Here is an 11,449-nt window from a genome sequence, read left to right on the forward strand (position 1 = left end):
AGCACAAAATATTGGGCAAAACGCATTTAACAACTGCCTTGCTTAGCAAAAGAAATTTTGGGCTCAAATGTGATCATAAGTTGAGGACTACCTGTATTGCAGATATTTGAAATGAAGTATGTTGGAACCCTGAAAATAGACATAGATATACAGTGGGTTAGGACGCTGAGCTTGTCAATCAGAAGATTAGCAGTTTGGCGGGTCAAATCCCGAGTGTCATAACATCTGTTTTTGTGAACCAGATGATCAATAGGCCAAAATTTGGAGATTGCTTGGATGGAAAAGCCAGGATAAGTTCTTTCAAGTTCTCCTTATCTCTATTTATATAGTTAATGTTCTATTAGTTTTTGAAAGTACAGGGCTTTAATAGTTTGCTATTAGCTGCTTGTTTATACATACCAATTTTTATTAGCTTATAATATACGATGCAATCCAAATGCAAAGTAAATAGCGGGAAAGATGAGGAAGGGAAAAGGGAGTAGAGAAATGAGGTAAGGGAGAAAAAAAAGGCGGGGGAAGCATTGACTTCCGGCTTCTTTTGGTGCAATTGTTGTGATTCAGGGTCAGCCTGTGGGTTCGGCAGTTGGGTCGGACGACTCAGAGGAGGAGGAGGGGGGTGTTGAAGACCTTGCTGAGGGGGTTGAAGATCTTGCTGATGAGAGCCCTCAGCCAGGCCCCTCCCACTTGGTCACCACGGAGACCCAGCTGTGTGAGCCTGACAGCGTGGATGAAGATGACCACAGCTGGCCCTGTTCAAGGACGCAGGAGGCAGTCAATTAGGAGTAAACAGAGGAAGGCAATGGGGCACCTTGGAAGGAGGCAGAGAGAAGCCATGCCCTGAACTCTATATAAGGGGAATGTGTGGGGAGGGCTGGTTTGCTGAAGGCAACCGCTTGGATAGTTCGTGTTTCTTAAAGCTCCTGTTTCTTGGTTCGTGTCTTGTTTGTTTTTGTAGCTATAAATTTGGCAGGCATAATTCCAGCCTCTTGCCGTTTGTAAAGGGGTTGTCCCTGCCTTTTCTGCAGGGCCGGTAGCAGGCTGGTACAGAACAGCAATAGAGCATCAACGTCAAACCTCAACTTTTTCCTTTTTACAAAATAATATAGATTAGCCATTTCCATAACATCAAATCCATCTCACTGGTAAAGGCCGCAGTCAAAATTTCATTTTTTTTTTGCCCACCTCAAACACCAAAATCTAGAAGCGGTTTCCACGTGGTCATAAAATTATTTGTATTTTAACCAAGACAGACAGTTTAGCCATCTCTGCTAGCTCCATCCGTTGTTGTAACCATTCCTCCGTTGTGGGAATTGACGGAGTCTTCCATTTCTGAGCATAGAGTAATCTTGCTGCTGTCAACGTACATAACATCGAAGTTTCAGATTTTTTTCCCCAACATTTAGAAAACTAAGAGAAAGAAAACCTGAGAAGAGAGGGGAAAACTGACTTCTTGCATTTTTCAGTACAGTAAGATCCAAAAAACTGCAGCTTCAACCTTTCGGTTTACACTTCGCAGTGTTAATGAGAAAATCTTTCTAATCATCACAACCTAAAACCTTTTCATTCCACTCAAACAAAAATCCCAGAAGCTGTTTCCAAGTAGGAATAAAACTAAATAAGGGGTCCTCGGTGGTCTCTGAGCTTGGTGGTTTTCTTGCAGACATTTGATTACCAGCCTAGATAACATTTTCAGTGCACTGATGATGTTACCTGGGTTGGTAATGAAACGTCTGCAAGAAAACCACCAAGCTCAGAGAGCAGCAAAGAGCCCTCATTTCAGCCCTGAGCTATAAATATTCTCTTTTATTGAAAACTAGATAAATTCTTCCCTTTAACCAAAACAGTCAGTTTTGCCACCTCGGCTAACTCCATTAACTAGGACAATTTTAACCCTACTAGTTTATGTTCACCCGTATACATCCTTTGCTTCATGCTAAGCCCTGAGTCCTTCGGGAGAAGGGCGGTATACAAATAAAATTATTATTATTATTATTATTATTATTATTATTATTATTATTATTATTATTATTATTTTTATAGGTTTGCATAACTCAGCTTGAATACCCAGTGGCTCAGGCTTATTCACACATCTCTCTAAACTATAATATGGTTTCTTTGGATTTAATTTAGTATGTTGTGCGAATCCAGTGATTATGATTTGTATGTGGAGAGACCTGGCCCATAGAATCGGCAAGAGTCGGACCCGTCTGAATGGATAGCATCACTATCATTTGTACATCATACTTACAGGTTAACGTGATGCAAGAAACCATCCACTGTGGTGGTTTGTTCAACAAGCCTTGATTAAACCATGAATTAACAGACTGTATGAATACAGTAAGTGGGAAATGCCTGAGATCTTTCAGTAGGATATTTAATTTAAATGTTGTTCTGGCTTCCTTTAGAATAAAATTGGCATTATTACTTGTTACACATCAAAGAACTACACAATAGCACAAATAAGCAGAAAAGAATCAGGTCTTTGACTGGAGATGTGAGTTGAAAATGTGTTGTCCAGCCAGGAACCAAGGAAAGGGATGTTGTAACACTAAAAGTAAACGTTTCCCCTGTGCAGTTGTGTCTACACAAGCGGTGTTCACCTTCGTTTCTTAGCTGAGGGAGTTGTCCGAGGACACTTCCATGGGCATGTGACCAGCATGGCTATATGCTGAGGCACACAGAACGCGATTACCTTCCCACCGAAGTGGTACCTATTTATCTACTCACATTTGCACGCTTTCGAACTGCTCTGAGCTCCCGTTCCTTGCCTCAGCTCCTGCCCACACACTTTTCTTGTTAATGTTTGGAAATGGGAACATTGCAGGTGTGAAAATGCCCCTAGTCAGGTCTTAGTTTCATATAGTGTAAGTAGGAGAAACTGTTGCAAAAAGTCACATACAGGACACTACTTTTGCTAATGCAGTCCAGCAGGGCTGAAAAAAACCCCATAATAATTCATTGAGTTAATTAGTCTGAAAGTCATTTACTGGATGGTAGCGCCCTCTCGTGGATTTTACTAAATAATTGTTCTGTTGTGTTCTATATCTATATATCTACTGTATAACTATATTCTATCCTATATCTACATGATATCTACATTCTATCCTATTCTATCCTATCCTATATCTGTATTGTATTGTATTCCATTCCTATTCTATTCCATTCTGTTCTGTTCTGTTCTGTTCCATTTCATTCCTATTCTATGTTATCCTATCCTATCCTATTATTTCATTCATGGTTGCTGGAATTGGGTATGTCTAGTCTAATGAAGAGAAGGACGAGAAGGGACATGATAGCAGTCTTCCAATATCTCAGGGGCTGCCCCAAAGAAGAGGGAGTCAAGCTATTCTCCAAAGCACCTAAAGGCAGGAAAGAAGCAATGGATGGAAACTAATCAAGGAGAGAAGCAACCTAGAACTAAGGAGAAACTTCCTGACTGTTAGAACAATTAACCAGTGGAACATACCCAATTCTTGCAACCGTTCTTCATATGTTTTAGACTTCAGTCCCCTGATCGTGTTACTGCAATAGCTTTTTTTTATATTCATCTCAGCTCCTTCCCAGCATAACAAAAGTGGAGGGGCAGAAGATTCATGGTGGAAGTACCCTTACTCCCCCACCCCAGTTTCTGCCTGAGCCCGTGTTGAAGCTGGGAGGAGAATGTCTTGCTCAATCCTTTCTGAGAAAGTTCCTCTTTTGGGCAATAACACAGAGTTGCTACATTGCAAAGTTTATTTCTGAATTGAGCGATGACCTTTTGTTAGGGGGGCCTTCAGCTGAGTCTCTGGGGAAAAAGCCGGCAATATGTTTGGTCACGTTCTTGTTTTTCTCCCTCCTCTTTAGAAAGAAGGAGCTTCCTACACGTTGTTCAATCAAAGCTCGTGGAGTTTTGTCAGCTCTCCATTCTCTAGGTTGGCTGCCTCTGTCTCCAGATTCAAATCAGAGTGTGGTTTCAACATTAAAGCCCTAAACCAGGCCTCTTCAAACTTGGCCCTTTTATGACTTGTGGAATTCTGGGAGATGAAGTCCACAAGTCATAAAACGGCCAAATCTTCTTCCAGGTTGGCCTACCAAAGGATGTGAGGTATGCCTCTACCAGGGGGGGGGGAACCTTTTCTGTGGTGGTAGCCCATTTGCAGAGCCAGTGTGGCCTAGTGGTTAAGGCATCAGGCAGAGACTGGATGACTGGGAATTCTAATCCTGCCTTGGGCATGAAGCTAGCTGGGTGACCTTCAGCCAAACATTTCCCTTTTTTCCAGCCTGTTTTCCATTTTCTTTGACTAGTGATCATTCAAGCAGCGAGAGCCGGTTTGGTGTAGTGGTGAAGGCACCAGGCTAGAAACTGGGAGACTGGGAGTTCTAGTCCTGTCTTAGGCACGAAACTAGCTGGGTGACCTTGGGCCAGTCATTCTCTCTCTCTGCCCTAGGAAGGAGGCAATGGTAAACCACTTCTGAAAAACTTTGCCAAGAAAACTCCAGCGATGTGCCCCGGCAGTCTCTGAGAACTGGACACAATTGAATGGAAGAAATATATATATATATATATATATATATATATATATATATATATATATATATATATATATATATTTGCAGAATTCCTTTCCCATTCTTGTCCCTAAGGCATGCCTGGCTGAGGAATTCTGGGAGTTGAAGTCCACAAGTCATAAAAGGGCCAAGTTTGAAGAGCCCTGATTTAAGGTATCAAACATCTTGTGCACAACTTGAAAACTTGAAAACTCATCTCCAAAATCAACTTGAAGAAAAGACGCCTTCAAGTTTACAAGTTGTGCAGAAGACGTTTGATACCTTAAATCAGGGTGCCTGGCTGAGGAATTCTGGGAGTTGAAGTCCACAAGTCATAAAAGGGCCAAGTTTGTAGACCCCTGCCCTAAGGCAAGATATTTTCTAGCCTTCTTCCCTAAGTTTAATCCGGCTTGTAGGGACCAAGATTTGGGGGTTCAGAAGCAGTATGCAAGCCCATGGGCCAATGAACTTATTCCAAAAGTTTTTTTTCTTTCTTTCTTTCTTTTTTAACTTACATACTTTTACAAGTTTGAAAAACAAAACAGAAAAATGCAAAACTAAATCAAATGGCTACAAAGGACTACCAAAAAAACCCCAACACAGTTGAGAAATAAATATAAAATGTATACGAATCAATAATAACAAAAGGGGAGGGGGAGAAAAACTGCAGTCTAAACCTATCGGTAACAAGTGCTCAACCCAACGTGAAAAATTCAGGATGTACCCAAAAAGAAGACACTGTGGTTGTCAAACACAATGAAATATAAGCCGATGGGAAACAGGTTGCATCGTTTTATGGCGAGCAGCAAAAATTACCTTCCCGAAGGGAAGAGTCAGTGCCATTTCAGCCTGTTTAACTGTGTGAACCCAGAAAATTTGGAGTAATCGGATTAATGATGGCCAGGCAAAGTCTGCCAAGGTCTTAAGGCATTACTCACAATCAGAGTCCCTACACAGTCTGCCTTGGCGATTTACAGCATGAGGAAGGAAAGTTGTATTCAGCTTCCTTTTTCGTTTCTTAATAAAAACCAGGCTGCTGCTCTTGAAACAGCCTAGGAGCAGCTGAGCAACAACAACAAAAAAATATCTTGCATTGTTCACTCAGCTTGGCTAAGCCATCCATCCTGTTCCTGTTAATGACATTTATTAGAAGCACTGCCTGCATCCCAGAAAATGGGAATAGGAGCCAAGAGCCCCGTATTTCTCCATTCCAACCTGTCCCAAATTTGTTTCCCTCAAAGTATGAAGAAAAACCTCTTTCAAGTTGAGTTCTATATGATGACTGCATTGATGCAGGATTTGACACATTATTATGGCTTGCCTGTGTGTGTGTGTGGTGCAATGGCTCAGAGGTTAAAGATGCTGGGCTTGTCAGCTGGAAAGCTGACAGTCCAAGTTAAAGACCCGAGCACCCCGTGACAGTGTGTCCTCTCCATGCCTCAGCTCCTGTCCACCTCGCAGTTCGAAAGCATGCAAATGCAAGTAGATAAATAGGTACTTCCCACTTCAATGGGAAGGTACAGTATTCCATGGGCCTTGGCATATAAACATGCTGGCCACATGACCATGGAAGAATCTTCAGACAACACTGTCTTTCTCTGCTAAAGTACACCACTCCTAGATGAGCACCATCCCCCTAGAATTGTATATGGGTGGGCAGGGGAAACCTTTATCTTCATCTTGTGATTTGCCGTTGGATACTTCTGGAATTGTTTTTCCCCAATTTCATAGGACTTCCATTCAATACAAGAACAGCCTCCAGGCATGGCTTCCATATGCTATCGTCTACTGCTGGAAATTTCCCCCCTCCCTTCCATTCAATCATGACCGATTCTCAGAAACTGTCTGGATGAAACCCTGCAGTTTTCTTGGCGAGGTTTTCTAGAAGTGGTCTGCCATTGCCTCCTTCCTAGGGCTGAGACAGAAGCCTGGCTCAAGGTCCCCCAGCTGGCTTTGTGCCTAAGATGAGACCAGAACTCATGATTTCTGGCTTTGTAATCTGATGCTTTAATCTATCAAGGTCCGACTGATGAACCCAACTGAGCAAGCACTGTTGAGACGATCCAATCTCTTAATGCAAAACTTTATTGAGTACATCATGTCAGCACAGATGAAAGCAAAACCAGCTCTGGTTATTTCCCATGCAAACCACTATAATTAAAGTATAGAATTCTCCCTCCCGCTATTAGTGCAGGTCACCTTGTCCAATCAAGTGTCAAAATATTGTTATGAGAAAGTGTCTCTGTGGGTTGGCAAACACCTGCTGAGACGTCCTTGGTTCATACAGGCTGACTGGAGCCTGCATTCCATTCCCCCATCTCCTCCCCCCTACTGTATTGACCAGCTGAGAAGCAATAATAGTGGCAACATCATACACACGCTTCGAGCTTGACATAATCACCCCAGTACACAAACTGGCTTTCTCAGTGACAAATACCCGGACGAGTCCTGTAGTTGTCTTGGCAAGATTTTCAGAAGTGGTTTACCATTGCCTCCTTCTTTGGGCAGAGAGAGCATGACTGGCCCAAGGTCACCCAGCTGGTTTTGTGCCTAAGAAAGGACTAGAATTCCCAGTCTCCCAGTTTCTAGTCTGGTGCCTTCACCACTACACCAAACCATCTCTCTCTGCTTGAATGATCACTAGTCAAAGAAAATGGGAGGGGGTCGAAAAAAGAGAACAGCATCTCAGGGGGTCAAAAAAAATCAAGAGAAGGTCCACAACCAAAGGAATTGAAATCTTTTTACATGTGTCCCAGCCACCACCTTGGATTAATCTTCGTAGGAGGTACGAAAGGGGAGGAATAGTAAAGATTTATGGATGTGGAAAGAGAAGAAAACCATCCCAGGGTCTGTAGGGTTTTAATTTCCATCAGGAATACAGATCGTCGTCAACTTTACAACAGGTTATTTATTCACCGTTCAAAGTTATAACGGCACTTATGACCATTTTCCGCACTTTTTCAACCGTTGCGGCATCCCCATAATCACATGATTCAAATTCTTGGCAACACTTGGCAACTGACTCATATTTATGACGGCTGCAGTCTCCTGGGGTCATGTTTTGCGATCTTCTTGATGAGCAAATCAATAGGAAAGCCAGATCCGCTTAACAAATTGTATCACTAACTTAACAACTCCAGTGATTCACTTAACAACTGCGACAAGAAAGGTTGTAAAATGGGACAAAATCCACATAACAATTGTCTCACTTAGCCACAGAAATTTTGGGCTCAATTGTGGCCATAAGTCAGGGACTACCTCCAATTGTGATCAGGCAGGAGTGGGCAGCTGTAACCACTTTATGACCTCCGGATTTCAACTCCCAGAATTCAGGACCGGCTCAGGAATACTGGGAATTGAAGTCCAGAGGTCATAAAGTTGCTATAGTTGCCCACCCGGGTGATAAAAAGACTAGGATAGAAAAATAGATCACGGAGGAAGGAGACCAGGAGGCAGAAGCCAGCACCAAACATAAATCAAGAGGGGTTCCCGTCAAAAGCAGGTTTAAAATAATTGTATCAACCTCCATATGTTTGATCTAATTTACCCTATAAATCAAAATTAGCCTTTACTAAGAGCCGGAAATCAATCTGTAGTCACGCATCTGGAAAGAGGAAGCCATTAGGTCCAGGAAGTCCTTGCCAATTCGTTTGTGAAGGAGGAAAGGTAAAATTAGATTCAGATCAAATGTAATCCAAATGCTTTCGATTGTGCTTTTTTAAGGGGGTGTTCTCCGAAAGCCTGAGAAACTTCTGCACATGGGATAAGATCAGGTTTTCCCACATTCGTTCCTTTTTAAAGAGCATATTCCTTCCCAATTCAAGGGTATACATTTTTTTTCAATTATAGCCTGTCCTCAACTTACAATCACTTGTTTAGTGACATTCTAACAGCGCTGAAAAAAAAGTGACTTCTGACAGGCTTTCCGCAGCCCCCTGATCACGTGATCAGAATTCGAATGTTTGGCAACTGGTTCATACTTACGATGGTTGCCCTGTCCGGGGCGTCATGTGATCCCCTTTTGCAACCTTCTGACAAAGCAAAGTCAACATGAGATTCACTTAACAACCACCTTACTAACTTAACAAGTTCAGTGATTCCCTTAATAACGGTGGCAAAAAAGGTTGTAAAATGGGGCCAAAGTCATTTTAAAAACTCTCTGGCTTAGCAAAAGAAATTTTGGGCTCAAATGTTCTCATAGGTTGAGGACCACTCATGTAGGAATGGAGCTACAGTTATGCTACTTATCAGTTATATAAATGGTCTGGGAAAACCAGAGAAATTGTTCTTAAGGAGCATCAGAGGATTTCATCACTTTCAACCAAATTTCGTGGAAAGTTTACCTGTTTCAGAGAAATCCTGTGAACTTTTTAAGTGGAAGATGAGAGTCCTTACCAAAAAAAAAAAAGCTAGAATCAGATGTGGACCATTCTGGAAATCTGTACACCATTCAGTATTTCTGTGCACAGAAAAGCCGTAATATTTTTATTTTCACTTTTGCCTGTAAGGAAAATAGCCAGGATGGAGGAATAGAGAGTAAGAAAAAGTTATCTGTTCTTTGTGTTATATTTTATTTGAGGAAGAATAAGTGAAAGGCTTGAGAATTCTTTATGGCATATGCATCGTCTTGGCTTTCTGTTCAATTTCTAGAAGCTTGAATGTTTCTGAACAGCGTCTTGTATTCCATGCTCGTAACTCTTTTCTGAAATTCTCCCTTTGAATTTTCCATCCATTTTCTTCACCCCCAGGTCTTTCTTTATTTGCTGGCCTGGGATTGCATTTGCAGAATACATTTAATTTAGTAACTTTAAAGCTCTGTTTACCAAAATATCCCAAATGTTACTGCATTGCTACAATGCAACCATCTGGGTTTGCACAACAAAAAGAACCACAGTGAAACAACACAAAGTTAAAAATTACTCAGGTCTGGCCTGTTGTCAAACACACCCTTGCTTGTGTCTTAGCTGAATTGCTGAGATAAAGGTTAACTCAGTAGGTTAAATCATCCTCATTTATTCTCACATCTCTTCCAGGCAAGGCAAAATGATAAGCAATGATTTCTCTTGCAGGCCAAATAAAACATTTAATCTGCATTATTATTATTATATGCAAAGCAAGCAATTACCACCTGTTTCCTGAATCATCCTTCCATAATCTTGGCTTATTGTTATGCACATAAAGCAAATGAGGGGTCCTTGGTACTCTCTAGGTAACATCATCAGTATTAGAAGGGGCTGGGATTTGTGGAGAGGAGGAGGAGGAGGAGGAGGAGGAGGAGGAGGAGGAGGAGGAGGAGGAGGAGGAGGAGGAGGAGGAGGAGGAGGAGGAGAATGACTATGGGATCCTTGTTGCTCGCTGAGCTTGGTGGTTTTCTTGCAGACATTTCATGACCCAGCTGGGTAACATTATCAGTGTTAGAAGAGTGTGGGGTTGGGAGGAGGAGGAGGAGGAGGAGGAGGAGGAGGAGGAGGAGGAGGAGGAGGAGAATAATGTTGGGTCCTTGTTGCTCCCTTAGCTCGGTTGTTTTCTTCCAGATGTCTCACTACCCAACTAGGTAACATCATCAGTGTTAGAAGGGGCTGGGATTTGTGGAGAGGAGGAAGAGGAGGGATGATGATGATGATGATGATGATGATGATGATGATGATGATGATGATGATGATGGGTCCTTGTTGCTCCCTGAGCTTGGTTGTTTTCTTTCAGATGTTTCATTACCCAAACTAGGTAACATCAGCAGTGCAACAATCCAGCCAAAGTGGTGCCAGTCAGCATGTTGGGCTTGATAATGTTGCTTAGTTGGATCATGAAACATCTGCACCAAAACAACCAAGCTCAGAGAGCACCAAGGACCCCACAGTCCTCCTCCTCCTCACAAATCCCACTCCCTTCTAGAACTGATGTTACCTACTTTGGTAATGAAACGTCTGCAAGAAAACAACCAAACTCAGAGATCCTCAAGAACCCTTCATTTCAACCCTGAGCTACAAATATTCTCCTTTATCAATAAAATCAAGTATTATCTAGGCTCAGATAGATAGATAGATAGATAGATAGATAGATAGATAGATAGATAGATAGATAGATAAAGGCAAAGGTTCCCCCGCACATGCATGCTAGTTGTTTCCGACTCCAGGAGCTGGTGCTCATCTCCGTTTCAAAGCCGAAGAGCCAGCGCTTGTCCGAGGACGTCTCCGTGGTCATGTGGCCGGCATGACTATATCTATCTATCTATCTATCTATCTATCTATCTATCTATCTATCTATCTATCGATCGATCGATAGATAGATAGATATAGATACACACACACATATACACACATATACATAGTAAGGTAAAGGTAAAAGTTCCCCCGCACATGCGTGCTAGTCGTTTCCAACTCTAGGGGCTGATGCTCATCTCGGAAGGGACCTTGGAGGTCTTCTAGTCCAGTCCCTTATTCATGCAGGAGAACCAATACTGTCTCAGACAGGTGACTGTCTAGTCTCTTCTTAAAAACCTCCAGTGATGGAGCGCCCACGATTTCTGGTGGCCAGCTGTTCCACTGGTTGATTGTCCTCACTGTCAGGAAGTTTCTCCTCAATTCCAGGTTGCTTCTCTCTTTGATCAGTTTCCAACCCTTGTTTCTCATCCTTCCCTCTGGTGCTTTGGTGAACAACCTGGCCCCCTCTGCCTTGTGGCAGATACATGTCTCTCCTATTTCTTCTTTTCTTTAGACAAGCCAAACCCAAGTCCCGTAGCCGCTCTTCGTATGTTTTAGTTTTCCTGGCTTCACCAAATTCCTTAACACAGTTGCCTCTGCTCCCTGCAAAACTTTGGGAAAGGGTCAGCTAGTATGTTCTTCCCCACAACCTGGTTTTATAATCAGGGCCACACCTTTACTTTTCTCCCTTAACTGTGGAAAGGAATTTTGCAGGCACTTTC

The sequence above is a fragment of the Vipera ursinii genome, assembly GCF_947247035.1.
Source record: "Vipera ursinii genome assembly, chromosome: 10".
NCBI lineage: Eukaryota > Metazoa > Chordata > Lepidosauria > Squamata > Viperidae > Vipera > Vipera ursinii.